Raw genomic sequence first — 17,646 nt, 5'->3', positions numbered from 1 at the left:
TCTGAGGTTTTCCATATCCTGGCAGTTTTCCTCTTTAACGTTGTCTATTTTTGTCCTGAGTTCATTTATCCATTTATTCATTGTGTTCTCTCTTTCACTTTGGTGTTTACACAGTGCTTCTATGGTTTCCTTTATTTCTTCTTTTGCTTTTTCAAATTCTCTATTTTTGTTGTCTTGGAATTTCTTGAGTGTCTCCTGTACATTTTGGTTGACCCTGTCCAGTATCATCTCTATAAAATTCTCATTGAGTACTTGTAGTATGTCTTCTTTTAAACTATTCTTGTGGGCTTCATTGGGTCCTTTGGCATAGTTTATCTTCATTTTGTTGGAGTCTGGATCTGAGTTTCTGTTCTCTTCATTCCCCTCTGGTTCCTGTACTAATTTTTTGCTGTGGGGAAACTGGTTTCCCTGTTTTTTCTGTCTTCCTGTCATTGTCTTTGGTCCCTGTACTGTGTGCAATTAAGTATTTTCTAGCTTGTAATAATAACAATGGTAATATTTAGAATGGAAGGGTGAGCAGAGATGGAAAACAAATATACAGACAAGAGGGAGAAAGCAGAACAAGGTTTCAGATATGAAAGTTTCAAAGGTATAAACAGGGAGCATTAGTGTACTAATTGACAGTAAGCTGAACAGACATTAGAGAGACAGAGAGAGGATTGAAAATCAAAGATAAAAAAAGAAAAAATAAGTAAATGAAAGAAATATCTATATATAAAAATGAATTAAAATAAAATGGAAAATAGAAAATTAAAGAAAACAACAACAACAAAAAAAAAACCAAAACCAAAATCCTTCGAAATTTATATGCAATGCAGTTTCAGTCTTAATAACTTGGGTGTCCATCTCAGTCTCCAGTCCTGGAGATGGTGCCTGAGATGTTGTTCTGTAGTTGTCTCATCAAAGACGATGCATAAAGTAGAACAAAACTACACACACACACACCAAAAAAAAAAAAAAAAAAAAAAGCCCCACCAAGTGTCCCCAGTTCAAATGCAATACAGTTTCAGTAAGTTTTTCGGCTTGCAGGTGTAATTCGGTTGTTCTCTCATCAAAGGTAGGATGAAAAGGAAAAAAAAAGAGTCTGGAGACAGTTCTGACAATGGTATCTGCAGATGTGGCTTGCCTGCCTGCTGCTCTCAGCCTACTATAGCTGGCAGCGTTATTTATGCAGATCTCTGGGGTGAACTTAGCACTCACTTGGTCCCACAGGCTTTGTTTGATCAGAGTTATCCTGTGTGGGAGCCTCTGCTACAGGCTTTCCACTTTCTAAGCACTGGGAAAGGTGACACTGCCCCTGCATTGTCAGGCCTGCATGTTTATTTACAGTTCATGTGGGAGGTGGGTCTTCCCCCTTCTCCTGTGCAGTTTTCCTCCCAATGCCACTTTCACAAGCTTTCCTGCTTCTGCTTACTGGGCGGTGCTGCTGCTCCTGTTGGCCGCCATGTTTATTTACAGTTCACATGGGAAGTGGGTCTTCCCTCCTCTCCTGTGGAGTTTTCCTCCCTCCACCACTCTCACAGGCTTCCCCGCTCCTGGTTGCTGGGTGCGTGCCCCGCTCCCGCCAGAGGCTCTCTGGCCTGCCAGGCTTGTTTTATTTACAGTCCTGGGAAGGATTCCCTTCCCCCAATCTTCGGTGCTCCGGGCGCCCCACCCTCTTTCCAGTGTGTCTTAATTATTCTTATTGCTTATTACTCAGTTTCTCTTTTTTTTCCCAGGGTGGAGGTCAGTCTGTCCAGGGGGCTATGCTGCTCTGGTACAGGCTTGTCTGTGGGGGTACCATGGTACCACGAAGCTCACCTGGTCCACGTCTTCCCAAGCTGTCTGGGTGCCAGCCACTGGCGGCCCCGGAGGCCCTCCTCATTTACTGTGAGGTGGAGATTCTCTGCACCGGCTGGAGGTGTTGAGGGGTCAAAGTTATGCCTTTTCTCAGTGATTATGCCTGCAAAGTGTGTCTCCAGTGTCTCTCCAAGATTTCACTATAGGAGACTCGCTTTCTGCTTCCTACCTCGAGCCTCCATCTTGGAAACCCAAATGTGCTAAAATCTTAATGCTCATTTACATTGCATTTTGGGATTTTTTTCTTATCAAGGGAATTAAATGAAGTTTAAATTAATTTTCTTGTTAGGAAATTAATGTACAAGTCAAATTAGCTTTCTGTTTCTAATTTCATGGTCTATTTAGCCTTGATTGCAGTGTGAAAGTTAAAATATGTAAGCATGTGATTTTGCATTATTTCTACCAGATAATGGTTCCTGAATGGTCACATATAATAGTGTCCACAATGTTTTCTAGTAGAAATGGCTTAAATATGGAAATAGAGAAATAGAGACCACTAAATGTGTAGTATGTATGTGACTTGCTTTATAGCTGGCCTTCAGTTTTCTCTTCAATAAAAGGATGCTGAAGAAATTATTTTGCAGGTTGTTATGAAGATTATATAAGAAAATCTACACAGACTGAAGATGTGGTTCATGTGGTAAGAGCTCTTGCCTAGCACTCAAGGCCCTGACTTCAGTATACTCCAAAGAAATGTACACAAAGCAGTATTGTTAAAAATGTGACAGATGCTGTTGTACCTTTCCTTCCTCTTGAGCTCAGTGTTGGCGATACTATCATATTCCCTGGATGCCTGGTGACTTTTGTTTCATGGCTGTGAGAATTGAGAACCTAATTTTACTTTGGTCTTCAAGATTGATCAGGTTTCACTAAAATTTCTGTAGCTTATTTTTTCCTAACTTCTGTCAAAATGTAATCAGATAGATATGAACACAATCTGTTCCAATTTCCTAAAATATTAGCTCACAGAGAGGCCTGTGTTCTTGGCACCTTGGATAAAGTGTCTAAACTCCACAGTTTTGGTCCATCATGCCTCTTGTTCCCTGTGGTAAATTAAATGTGACTTGATTGAGAACAAAATGAAGTTCAATGCATAAACCATTTTGTTGCTTTGAAATCAAATTAGAGAAATCAAAGTAGAAGAAACATTTTATCCACAAAAAAGTAACAGGGGTTTGTAAGTATGCATAGTAATTATTTGACTGGTTTTCAAATGGGAAGGATGCAGTGACATGGTGAATTTTTAAGGTCAAATACCCTAGAGAATAGCAGGCTTTAATAAGTATAACCTCATTAAATTTCACTGTATTATTAACTGTCAAATAAAACCATATTTTTAACTTAAAAATGAATACTTAGCCTTTTGTGGAGCATTGATTGTTCAAAGTAAGATGAAAAGTTGATGTTATACAATCTTATTTTCTTAGGTTGTAGCTTAGTAAAATTGGAAGTGATGTGTGTCATATGTTTTCACCCTTCATAAATATTTAAAATATCAATTTAATAAAATACACTTAATATATTTCATGAGTAAGAGCTTTTGGCAATGATATCTTATTCATGTAACTAATACATCACTGAGAATTTTAGATTGATAATATTTTAACAGATTGAATTATTTATGACATAAATGCATAAAATATACTCAAGGTTTTTGACACATCATCAGAATATAAATTCTGACATCTGGCATCAATATTGAATTAAAATTTTAAAAATACCAGTAAATAATCCATACAAGGTCACAAATGAACAATTGGTGATATTTGTCTCAAGAATAAAAAGTGAAAAACAGAAACCAAAGCTCCAGAAATTTAAAAAGTAACATTGACTTATTTCTTTGCAAAGTTCACCCATATGAAGATCATCTGTTCACCCCAGCACTTTAAAAGTACTAAAGGAATGGGATAATTGTCCCATGAAAAAACTTCAGACAGTTTGGAGACAAAGCGTTTGTCTAATGAGAAATTAAAAAGTCAGTATATTCTATCTTATTTCAAGTTAACAAATAATATTTACTTAATAACTTTCTCAGTGATTTCCACATTTAAATTCAAACCAGTCTGACAATGGTAAGTGTATTTGCTCTCATTTTAAAAATAGAGACATTGCAGAGAATTATTCTCTGTTTTGTATGAAACTTGGTATGAATCCCTGGTCTTTATAAGTATGAAGACAAGATAATATGAAAGCAGGTGAAGAAAGTTGAAACGCTATTTTCTCAGTGTTTTGCCATTCTTAGATGCCTTCTATTCTATAGTTGTTACCCTAAAAATGTTGTTCAATTTCCTGGCAACAAGTAAGTCCATTGCATATGCTGGATGTGTAACACAAATGCTTCTTTTTGTGACATTTGGGACCACAGAATGCTTTCTTTTGACTGCAATGGCTACCGCTATGTAGCCATTTACAAGCCACTTCTGTATTCAGTGAGCATGTCACCTAGAGTCTGTGTGACACTTATCATTGCTTCCTATGTTGGTGGTATTTTACATGCTATTAAACACACAGTAGCCACACTTAGCCTGTCCTTCTGAGGATCTAATGAAATTAGACATTTATTCTGTGATATACCTCCACTACTTGTTATTTCTTATTCTGACACTTGCATAAACCAGCTTCTACCCTTCTGTTGTGTGGACTTTATTTGTGATAGTCACCATCTTGATTGTTTTAACCTCCTATGGTTTCATTCTTTTGGTCATTCTGAATATGAATTCTGTTGAAGGGAGGCGAAAAGTGTTCTCTACTTGTGCTCCTCACCTAACTGGGGTGTCCTTTTATCACAGAACAATCATCTTCACGTATGTAAGATCAAGTTACAATTATGCCTTGGAAAATGACAAAATAGTCTCAACATAAAACTGTTGTGATTCCCGTGCTTAACCCCATTGTATATAGTTTTAGGAACAAAGATATAAAAGAGGCCATGAAAAATTTCTTTGAGAAATTGATTTATAATTAAAGTACATTTTTAAATTTGAGTAGTCTTACAAAATATGTTGATAATAAATTTGTTTTGTTAGAAAACAGAGAAAATAATTTTAATTTTACATAATGGGGATATATTCCAAAAATATTTCCATATAAAGCATTATTTGCCTTCCAATATAACATGCTAGAAATGCCATCATTTTTTTCATTCACAGGTCTATAACTATGTTTAAGTTCATGTATCTTATTTAATCATTGGTATACATGGAATGCTGTTGGTAGTCTTTGTATAACATCTTCTTCATGGAGTGACTTGAAATGATTTCCTCAGGATAGTATGAATTGAAATGTCCCCCACTGGTTATGTTTCAGGATGAATTATTCCCTCATCCTTTAATTCCTCTCCTATGCAATGTTGCTGAACTTACCCAATTTTTCCTCATATAATTAATCAAACTAGTCACTTGTACATTCTTTTGACCTCTTTAGCTTGAAACTGTAGATTGTTCTCCCATTATTAAAGGATTGCTTTCCACTGTCCAATCACAGAAATTAATTAGCTCCATTCTGAAATCCAAAATTTTAATTGATAGTGCATAATAATGTTTATTGAAAGTATATTCAAGTGTCACCACAACAAAAATATAGCATAGATTATTATCTATGGAGCAACCTGAATGCTACTCCAACATTTGAATAGCTAACCTACTTTGATGCTATGGTCCATGCTCATATGTTAGAAGTCCTTACTGATTTCCTGTTCTGTCTTTGTAGGCCGTATATGAGGAATGGCCTTGCACTTGTTATCATTCCACAAAGTATATGCTTATTCAAAAAGACCCAGAAAATAGAAACAATTACATTTTGCTTAAGCTTAGCCATCAATTTGCTTCCTTTATTTTTTGTATTTATTTTTGTTCCAAAATTTATTTACATGAAAAGATATTAAGATGAGACTTTGACTTGCCTATTGATGGAAATATATCTCTGAAAGGGTGATATTTTTGTATCTGTATGGGAAAAATTACACCAACCATATCAATCAAATTGATTTCCTTTGAGAGTTAATTAAAAAGCTATATGATTAATATCCAGAATAATTTCTAGTACTTCAGTGTCTAAATTCTTTGGAATCATTATGCAGAGTAGCCACACATCTCTATTTGAACAAGTAAATATTTATCAGAAGAACCTAACTCAAAACTCCTTTAAAAATGAGTTTACCAGGAATGGTGGAACATGTCTGTAATCCCAGTTACTCAGGGGGAAGATATAAGAGGAATGTGGTTTAAGGCCACCCCAGTTTAAAAAAGTTAGTAAGACCCTATTTCAAAAAATTAGGTGGGCATGGTGGCTCATGCCTGCTATACCAGCTGTGCTTGGGGAGGGGGGTACGTGATCATAGCCCAAGCAAAACCAGGAGCTTTTATCAGAAAGTAATTAAAGCAAGACGTGGGGACATGGCTCAAGTGGTAGAGTTCTTACCTAGCAACCACGAGGCCTTGAGTTCAAACACCAGTTCTAGCCATCCCCCAAAAGTCCAATTTTCAGAGACAAAATACTTTCATTGCAGACAAGATTTTATCTTATTGAATCAAGCTCTTCAAAGCCACAACATGTTAAAATTTATATTTCATTTATATAATATTTTATGGAGTGATTTATGGAAGAAGGGAATTATCTACTTAAAAATATTTTAAAGTATTTTTCATATGAAAAAATTGTGCAGCTTTCATGTTTTAGGTTTTCAAATTTACTTAGGAAATATTTCAAGTAATCTTATCCAGTTAATTGTGGGTTTTTTTACAGCTTCAAATTATTAAAAATAATCATTATCTTAGAAAGGAGAATGTGGGCAAAGGCAACTAAGATAATTTCAGTTACATGTAAAACTGTCTGGTTAATATTTTTAAAAAAATTCAAAGGAATCCATATCCAGGTAATCTACAATAAAATTCTAGTATTCCTCTTTTAATACCACTATCACTGAAGCCAAATAATTTGAATAGTCAGTCTCAATCATGTGCTGCTTTTACATGTCAACATAAAATAATGGAATTATTAAATAATAAGGTTAATAACACTTGATTCTACATATCTCAGCTCAATTTTACTTTCCTCACAAATAATTCTTCCTAGCACTGATGGATCACACTTGTAATCCTGGCTATTCATGAGGCAGAGATCAGGAGGATCACAGTTCAAAGTCAGGTCAGTCAAATAGTTCTTAAGACCCTATCTTGTAAAAATCAAATACAAAAAATGGCTGGTCGAGTGGCTCAAATCGTAAGAGCTCCTACCTAGCAACTGTGAGATTCTGAGTTTACACCCCAAATCCACCAATAAATAAAATAATAATTCTTTGACTTGTACTGTCCTCATGTGACCTCTTTTTCTCATCACTTGACTTTTGGTATTATTTTTTTGAGTACTTGATTTCCATTTAGACCTATCACAGTGCTGACACTATAATGTACCCTTATAGCTTTATAATTTTATGAGCAGGGCCTGAAATTTACCTGGAACATATGATTTACTGAAGAAAATATTAACTAATAAAATGATGAGTCAATGAATGAGTTACATTGCTTAATTGCTTAGATTGTTCAATGTGCTTAAAAGTTTTAATGGGCTTAGATGGATTTTTTTTATGTTCATTCAGTATCTTTTTTGTTTTCCATTTTCATTTACATATCATTTATTTTGGAGGGATGTAGTTTTGAAACTCAGTGCTTCACATTTGCAAAGTAGGTGCTCTACCACTTTAGCCACAACACCATCCCTCAATATACTTTTAAAATTCTTCTCACTGTTGCAGATCACTTGTCACTCATCTACTAATTCAACTCCCTTTTCCACAGTCACCAGTTCAGCTTACAATCTCTTTGTAACTACAGATGAATCTTCAGATGGAAAATTTTGGGGGTTAGGAACATAATGCATCAGAGTCTGTGACAGTGGTTTACTGAATATATTTAAATTAAGTGCCTCAGAACAAAGTCTCTCTGATTTTCTCCACGCTTCATTTTCTTGTGCTCTTTTCATCCCTGTGGCAGGTAAGAGATTAGAATTTGTCTTCCCTAAATGGGGTCATCAAAATGAGGAGACTTCTTCCCCAAACCAAGTCAGAAAACACAGAACCATCATTCTGAATTTCTACCAATATTCTGTGTACAAGCTGACCATTAATGAATTATCTGAACCACTTTGTCTGAAAGTAAATAATCTGACTGTCATTTCAGAAATGGCCTGACCTATACAAAAGGAAAGAAAGACAGAAAGAAAGAAAGAGAGAGAGAAAGAGAGAAAAAAGGAAAGGAAGGAAGGAAAGAAGGAAGGAAGGAAGGAATGAAGGAAATAAAGGAAAGGAATAAACCTGTGACATAGAGAAGGCAAGAAGAACCTAACAGACATGTCTGGTGCGTTGTTCTCCAACAGTCTATTATTATGAGAACATCCCCTTTGTGGGTCATATCTACAGAGCTGGCTCTTCTTTGTGAAACATAAAGATGCAAAGAGGCAACATTCCCTGGGTCATTAGGTCTGCATTCTTGCAGGTACTTGTGTGACATAAGGCATTTGTGAAGAACATTTGAATGCTTTCCCAACTAAACTGATTAACCAGTTTTATTTTTATACCTATTTAGAAATCCTTAACTTAACTACCGTACAATAATTATAATTTGGACATAAATGAAGATTTTGTGCACTGAACAATTTTATAAATTCTTTACACTGATTATTTCATGTGATCGTTATAACAACTACCATGAAAGGTTTTTAAAATCTCTTTTTAATACAGATGAGATAAACATGTACAAAAATTTTAATTGACTCATTGTTCCATAGCTGTGAAGAGTGATGTCAGCATCCAATGTAAGTTGCTCTGTTACATAGTTTCTGCCTTTAAGCTTGTTGCACAGGGATGAAATGATTCACTGACCTTCTCACTTTACAATTTATTTAAAATTTAAAAAAATTAGGAATTGCTGAAAGTCATCAATTACTCAGTGGCTGAAATAAAAGAGAAAGGAATGCATTAAAAACTTTTGGAACAGTGAATTTACTAGATAGAACAATTCTTACCATTCTGCATAGAATTTGCAGTTTCTGAGCTTGGGTAATCAACATTAAAAGAGAAAAGAAAGAATGAATAAAGGAAGTAAGGATAGAGAAAGGAGGCGATGAAGGACGGTTAAGATCAATATACATTATTTGTATGTATGAAAATAGCATAATGAAATTCATTAAAAAAGTTAAATAAAGGAAAAAGATGGGGATGGGTGAAAAGAACATGTAATAGAGGGGGTAATGTGATAAAATACAATATATACATGTATGGAAATATGACATTGAAATCCCTTTTACTATTAATATATGTTAATAACTTTTAAATGAAGCAAAGTATTTAGAAGAATAAGAGCAGAGAGAATAAGATTAGGGTCATTTGTCCTCATTTTCAGGTTCCACTACATTTTCAAAGTGCAGACTAGAGATAATTCACTGTTAATAATGATGCAAATATTTAAAATCATACCAAGGGATAAGACTTAAGAAATTATAGAACATGCAGTTCTACACATGATAAAAATTGAATCCTATTTTATCTAGATCATTCCATTCTTTATAGTAATGACTAAGAAACTCAACTTGTATAAATACACATGATCCCGATAGTTTTAAGGTAGAGTCACTGACAATTATTTGAAGAAAGTTCTAGGAAAGATGGTAAACAACATGCATGAATATGCCAGAAATGTAATGGAATCTACAAATATACCCATTCAAATAATGGAAATAAACATGAATACACACAAACACATTCACAAAACAGAAACAAAGAAATCTTTCAACAAGATCATCAGTAGAGTCAATTCAGATTAGGAAAGAATATGTGAACTTGAAAGTATATTAATAGGTATTAAGCAAACACAATGATAAAGAGAAGGTGATAATACAATATGCAGGGATATGACAACAATATTCAACAGTCTAATATACAAAGAGGGAATAAAGCAAGATAAATTTTTTATGATATAATGGTCACTACTTCTCTAAAACAAGTAGGGCACCAACAATTGATCTAAAAATATAAGAAGACCTAGGAAGGACAAATATGAAATGCCAACAGGATGTGGAGATCTTCATTTTAGGTGAAATAAGGCAGATTTAGCAAGTATCATTTCTTTTCTCTGTAAGTTGAATCTTGTAAAGCAGGATGACATGAAAGTGGAAGCAAACCTTTAGAAAATTGTAAGTATATGAAGGGGATGATACGAAAAGGGTAATGAGGGAGGATATGAACCAATTATATGTACGTATAAAAATATCACAATGAAACTCATTATTCTGTATTAAAATTGTTTCTCTATATAATATATAAAGCTCACATTTAATAAAAACAACTTGTTCTGTTTATTTATAAGTAAAGAACATGACAGAGTGCCATGCGACTGTGGTCTCAGCTACTCAGTAGGCCTTGATTCCAAGAATTTAATACAGATCAGGGAAACAGGGCAGCACTCAATCTTAGAAATAAAACATTAAAATATAATTAAATGACTATTATGAAAATGGAAACAATTTAAGCTCAACTGATGAATGTTAATGCTCATAAATCAAGTTAAGTAGAAAACTGTGAAGGCATTAAAAGGGAAAAACAAATCACATACAAAAGAAAATGGCAAAGGATTATAGCAGATGCAATGAGAAACTATTACTGGAATTATTGGTGATTAATATTGGCAGTAGTGAAAGACAAATATTGACACAGATTTCAATATCCATTTAAATAAAATATCTTAAAAGTAGATAAGAAAGGATAAAGTCTTTTTCAGGAAAATTAATTAAATGCAGAAACACATAATCATGTATATGCAAATTTATGTTGAAATAACTTATAATCATCATGGCTGTGCTTCAATTATTTTCCAAGAACAGGGAGTATGGTAACAGAAGGAAATATAGTTCTATGCAAAGAAAGAACAAGAAAAATGTCAAAATGAAGATAAATATAAATTTTTTTCATAATTTTAATTCCTTTAAAAACAAATAACTAAACAAAACTACATAAAAGCATTTGAGTTTCACCATATACCAAAACGTAAAATTTATGACAGGTATAACACAAATATTGGAAGAGTGGAATTGGATTTTCACCACCATGTCTTTACTAAAAGTTACACTGAATATGTACACTTTAATATGTTAAACCTGAATTTTATAGCCCAAGGACTCCAAAAAGAAGAGGAACTACATAAGTTATTAATATCAGCAATGAAAGAAGGCATGCCAGTATAGGCTCCACAAACATTAAAACAAAATATATTATAACAATCTTTTCCTAATAAATTTGTAATTATTACTTACAAACGTTGATAATTTGAAATCTTTCTTTTCCTATTTCTATCGCTGAAATTCCTCTTCCTAGCCTGACTGCTCTAGCTAAGAACTCAAGCACTGTATTGAATAAGACTGGAAAAAGTGGGCACCATTTTTGCATTACTTATTCATAGGAAATGATTTTCATGTTTTCTGCATTTAGTATAATATTGAGTATTGGTTTGACATAGATAGCTTATATTTGGTTTAGGTGAGCTGTTTCTGTTACTAATATCCTCAGGGCTTTCATCATGTGAGTTGTATAAAATCTTTTTCTTCATCTATTGAGATAATCGTGTGATCTTTATCCTTCATTCTATTTATGTACAGATAAACATCCTGTAATCCCTAGCATCCAGAAAATTTGATCAAGGATTATAATCATTCTAATGGTTTGTTTAATTTACTTTGCAAGTAATTTATTGAGTTCTTTTGTATCTATGTTCATCAGGGAAATTGGTCTATAGGTTTTTGTTGTAGTCATGGTAACTGTGGTAGTTCTGTCCTTATCCACTTTTGGTATTAGGGTAATACTGGCTTCATAGAAAGAGTTTGGAAATACAATTCTCTTTCTATTCTATGCCCTTAAATTGTACTTAAAAGACTTTTAGAATTTAGTTATGAATGTGCCTGGTCTTGAGATTTTCATTGTGGGGAGATTCTTTATTACTGCTAATAAACTCATGTTCATTATACACCCATTTAGGGTTTATATCCTCAGTTTAATTTAGTAGGGAAAATGTGATTGAAATTATCCATTTCCTCTAAGTTGAATTCAAGTTTTAAAAAATCCCCAAATAACCACTTGAAATTTTATTGATAAAAGAGGAAATATTCTTTTTTATCTCTCAAGTTATACTTATATTAAGACAATATGACACTGTATTTAAAGGACACTAAAAACTCCAACAGAAGTTCCTATGTCTGCTCAACACTCAACAAATTAGAGGAAGCAAAATCAAAATATGAAAATCAGTAGGTTTTCTTCATATCAATAATGAATATATTACAAAAGAAATGAGGATGGTCATCCCATCCACCATACCCTCAAAAAATACCTAGGAATAAACCTATCTGAGGAATAAACACATCTATACAATAAAAGACATAAGTCACTGAAGAAAATTTGAATAAGAAAGTAGAAAATTTTAAGACCTCCTGAGTTCACAGATCAGAATTGCTATTGTGAAAATAATATTTGTGAACACAATCTACAAAGTCAATGGAGTAACCACGAAAATCCCCATGATATTCTTCACCAAAGCAGGAAAAAATCCAAAAATTCATTTGGAAGCACAAAACCCCAATCATTCAAAGCATTCCTGTGCAAAACTAGCAGTGTTGGAGGTATCATGAAAACTGATTTAAAATTGTACTACAGAGTCCAATAAGGTAAACAGCATGGTACTGGCATAAAAACTGATATGTAGAAAAAAAGAAAATAGGAGAGGACCCAGAAATAGGCCCATGCATCTACATCTGATTCTTGACACAAGTTTTAAAACCTATGTTGTAGAAAAGACAGCTTCAACAAATAGTGTTTGAGAAACTGGATACTCAAATTTACAATACTCAGTTTAGATCTCTACCTTTCACCCTGTACAAAAATCTATTATAAATGAAGGAAAACCTTAGTACAACAACAAAAACTTTAAAATACTAGAGGAAAACAGACAAAATAACTCAACATGTAGGCATAGGCAATGACTTTCTGAGTGGGAATTTAATAGCTTAGGAAATAGAGCAATCATTGTCAAATCAGAGTGCATTTAACTAAAAAGCTTCTGCACAGCAAAAAGCAACAATTATGAGTTAAGAAACAGATCTAAAAGACAAAAATCTCATATTTTCTTACATATACAGACTATAGACCTAAAAATAATATGCCATAATTGTTAAAGAAAGGCTTTTGGATGGGGGAAACCATCAGGAGGGTGATTGGGAAAGATGAGTGTTATGGGGGATGAATTTGACTGAAAAGAATAATGAAAGTATGTAAACCATTAAAAACTTCTTTAAAAAGGGGGTTAGGAGAAATGGGAATTAAGAAGGAGTAATAGATGGGGTAAACTCTATCAAAGTACATTCCATTCATGTATGGAAATATCATAATGGAATAACATAGTACTGTTATTTTATACTAATAAAAAGCAAAAAAAAGACAGTGTATGGATTGAGAGAAATATCTTTGCCAGTTAATAGTATGACAAGGAATTGATATAGAGATATATAAAGAACTCAAAAACTAAACTAAAAGACCAAATAACTAAATCAATAAATGTCCAAATGAATTCAATAGACAGTTCTCAAAAAAGTATGAATTGTTAGTTGAACACATTAAAAAAGTCAACAGTCTTAGCAGTCAGAGAAATGAGAAACAAACTGCGTTGATATTCTATAACACTCAAGTCAGAACATCTATCATCAGGAAAACAAAGAATAAAAATGCTGGGAATGATTAAGGGATAAAGAAACACTTCTTCATTTTATTTTTTATCAGTATATACTGGCTGTATAGAAGGATACACTGGGATATTTACATATGTGCTTACAAAATATCTTAGTTAGCCCTACCCCCTAGATTGTCCTCCCTTTTCCTTCTTAGAACAATTTCAACAGGTTTTATTATTCTATTTTTTATATGTGAATGCAAAATACATCCACCATAATAACACTTATTCAGCCTGTCAGTGGGAGGGTACACTCAAAACATGCCTGTGCAAAACCAGTAGTGCTGTAGGTATCACAATACCTGATTTCAAATTATACTACAGAGCACAATAATTTAAACAGCATCACACTTGTAGAAAACTGATTTGTAGACCAACAGAAAAAATGCAGGACCCAGAAGTAAGCCTATACAGCTACATCTTACTCTTGATCCAAGTTACAAAAACATGTGTTGCAGAAAAGACAGCTTCTTCAACAAATAGTACTAGAGAAAGTGGATACCCAGTATGTACAGTACTCAATCTAGATTTCTACCTCCCACTCCATGCAAAATCAATTTTACATGGTCAAATATAATATAACAACAGAAAGTTTGGAAATACTAGAGGGAGACTTAGGAAAAATTATTCAAGAGATAGCCATGGGCAATGACTTTCTGATTGGGACTTGAATAGCTTAGGAAATAGAGCAATAATTGTCAAATGAGAGTGCATTTAACTAAAAAGCTTCTGCACAGGAAAAACAATCATGAGTCAAGAGACAGACCAAAATCACAAGTATCTCATGTTTTCTCTCCTATGCAAAGTATAGACCTAAAAATAATGTGACATAGTTTTTAAAGGAAGACAGTTTGATGGTGAGAGGGTTTCAGGAGGGCAATTGGGAAAGGCGAGTGTGATGGGCGATGAATATGATTGAAGTTCATTTTATGTGCATGAAAAACCTGATGAAACCCACTAACAATTGATTTAAATTGTGGGACACAGAAATGAGAATTAAGAAGGAATAATGGATGGTGTAAATTTCATCAAAGTGCATTATATTATTTGTACATATATAATGAAATCCCAGGCTACAATTATTTTACACTAATAAAAAAATGACAGCATATTTAATAAGAGAAAAATTCATGAAAGTTATTAATCTGATACTAATTAACATATACAATACATAAAGAACTGAAAAGTAAACAAAAAAACCAAATAATTTGATCAATAAATGTCCAAATGAATTGAACAGACAGTTCTCAAAAAGTATGAATTACTAATAAACCCACAAAAATGTCTAACAACCTTAGTTATCAGGAAAATGAAGCCAAAACTACATTGACATTCTATCAAAACCCAGTCAGTACAACTGTCATCAAGACAACAGAGAACAAAAATGCTAGTGAGGATGGAGGAATAAAGAAACTTTTTATTTTATATTTCACTAGCATATAAAACCTGTACAGGGTGATATTCTGTGATACTTAAATATGCACTTACAATACATCTTAGATTCACACCCTCCATCATTCTCCTTCCTCCTCCCTCCCACTATTGTTAGCACAATTCCAATAGGTTTCATATTTCTATTTTCATATATGAATACAAAATATACCCGCCATATCAACACACATACATCCTTTCCTCATGCTTACCCCCTACCCCAGTGGTAATCATATTAACCCCTATTATTTACTCTCTCCTTAGTCAACATGCTACTCTAAAATTCAAGAGCATAAGATGTATTATGTGTTTCTATATTCGTAAATAGACGAGTTATTTCAGTAGTTTTCATTCTCTAACATTTTGGTTCCTGCTTCCCATTGTCGCCTCAGAGAGATCCACTAATAAAATCTTGATCTCTCTTTCACTAAATATATATGTGTATATATATATATATATAGGTGTATATATATATATGTATATGTATGTATATATATGTATATGTGTATATATGGATGCATAATGATCATATATATATTTATATGCATTTAATGTATAGGTCTAGCTTACATATAGGAGGGGAAATGTGTGATCTTTTACTTGTTGAATCTCACTCATGTCACTTAACATGATGTTCTTCAGTTTCATGCATTTACTTGCAAACTGCATAATTTCATTCTTTTTCATGGCTGAATAAACCTCCATTATGCATATACACCACATTTTCTTAGTTTATTCATTAATTGTGGACCACCTGGTTTGTTTCCAAAGCTTGACTATTGTAAATCGTGCTGCAATAAAGAAGGGTATGCAAGTGACTCTATCACATTCTGGAGCACATTTCTTTGGAAAATGCCTAAGGAGTGATATCACTGGATCAAATGGTAGTGCTATTTTGTTTTTTTTGAGAGATCTCCATATTGTGCTCCATAGTGGTGTAGCCCTAAATAATATTTTACAACATAAACTTAATGATAATTACATTTGTTTAGATTATCCTTCCTTTAATACATAAAGGAACTACATTTTTATAGCAGAATAATTTATAGAAAATGACGTATAATAGAATGGTGATGAGTAGTGCAGGCTGTAGCGTCAATCTTCTGGGCTCAAAGATGAGTTTTTCTGTAACCAGTGGAGTGATCTTGAAAAGTTTTGCAATTTCTGTGTACCCAGTTTAGTCATTTATGAAACATTATTATCAAATGCACTTATAAAGAGTAGAAGTAGACCTCAAATTTTTCTATGAATAAAATAACTTATTCTGATGCAATGGATGTAAAAACTGTAAGATATATGGAAAATTTTTAAGTCTTTTCTGAAACAAAGAAAAGATGAATTTCCATTGCAAGAGATTCAAATTTGTTTACCTGAAATGTCCATTTACCAGCAAGCTGGTTAAACATAAAATGTTAATTATATCTAAATCTTGCATATTTTTGGACGTGGTTATTATGAGTAAAATGTATTAGTACTATTACCTACCAATCAGTTCTTTGGAACCAAAAGAGTCTTCATATTTTGTCATGGTGCATTGCATTCTTTTCTCATAGTATATTTATATTATATGCCACTTTAACATGGCAATATGAACCAAAGAATTATAATTTTAATGATTTCAAACAGCATTTAATAAAATTATAGTATGCAATGAAGTATTTAAATTATAGGGCAAATGTAAATAAGTCTAATTTATCATCTTGCTTTTCTATTGTAATCATTTAACATTGTGAAAATTCTTCATGGTCTATATGAAAAATAAGATAAAATAATCTTAATTTAATGACTTTAAATTTTTTTCAAATTAAATCCTGTCTACAACATTATTATTTTAAGCATTTTTGCCAACAGAAATTGACAGTATGAATTTTTTAAATCACAGAAATAAATGAAAGGAAAGTAAAACTAGATGTTATTAAAATAATTAGAAATGTAAAAATGGATTATGAATACATAAAATGACATAAGGTATTTATAGGACCAGTAAGAACAGTACAATATTAATTTGTACTGTTATTTTCAATTACAAGTAAAAATGATAATAATATCAACAGTATAGCTTGTAGACTACACAAATGACACATCCAAAAGCAGTCACAGTTCTTTTGTATGGTATTGATATCATATAAGGTAAAATCTTGAAATAAGACAGTAGAGAAATTTCATACATTTCAAAATAGTGAAAAAATTACTTGGAAGTTTTGAAATTCCACATAATTTAAAATTAACTGCCAAATAGAGAAGTTGTGCTTTTAACACTGAGAAAGCATTTAGGGAAAAGGACAACAAAATTTTATGCAAACAACATTAATATAAATTTCAAATATATATCATTTATAAAATTATATTTCCTTACAACAATATACATATTGAGTTTTACAAAAGTTAAAAAAGAAATACGTTAGGTAATCAATACTTCTAAAACAGCCATTATATAGCAGAGAAAATTAAAACTTCAATTTTAGAACATGTCAGTAAAATTTCAAAAACAGAGGAAGCTTTAGTACTTGGACAAAAATTGTAGGATGCCAGTAAATATTGACTGTAAATTCTTTGTTATGTAGCTTTTCACCACTAAGAATGTTAAAAAAGTGAGGCAAATATCTAATTT

This window comes from Castor canadensis, chromosome 1, assembly GCF_047511655.1.
Source record: "Castor canadensis chromosome 1, mCasCan1.hap1v2, whole genome shotgun sequence".
Lineage (NCBI taxonomy): Eukaryota > Metazoa > Chordata > Mammalia > Rodentia > Castoridae > Castor > Castor canadensis.
Note: the sequence above shows the minus strand (reverse complement) of the source record.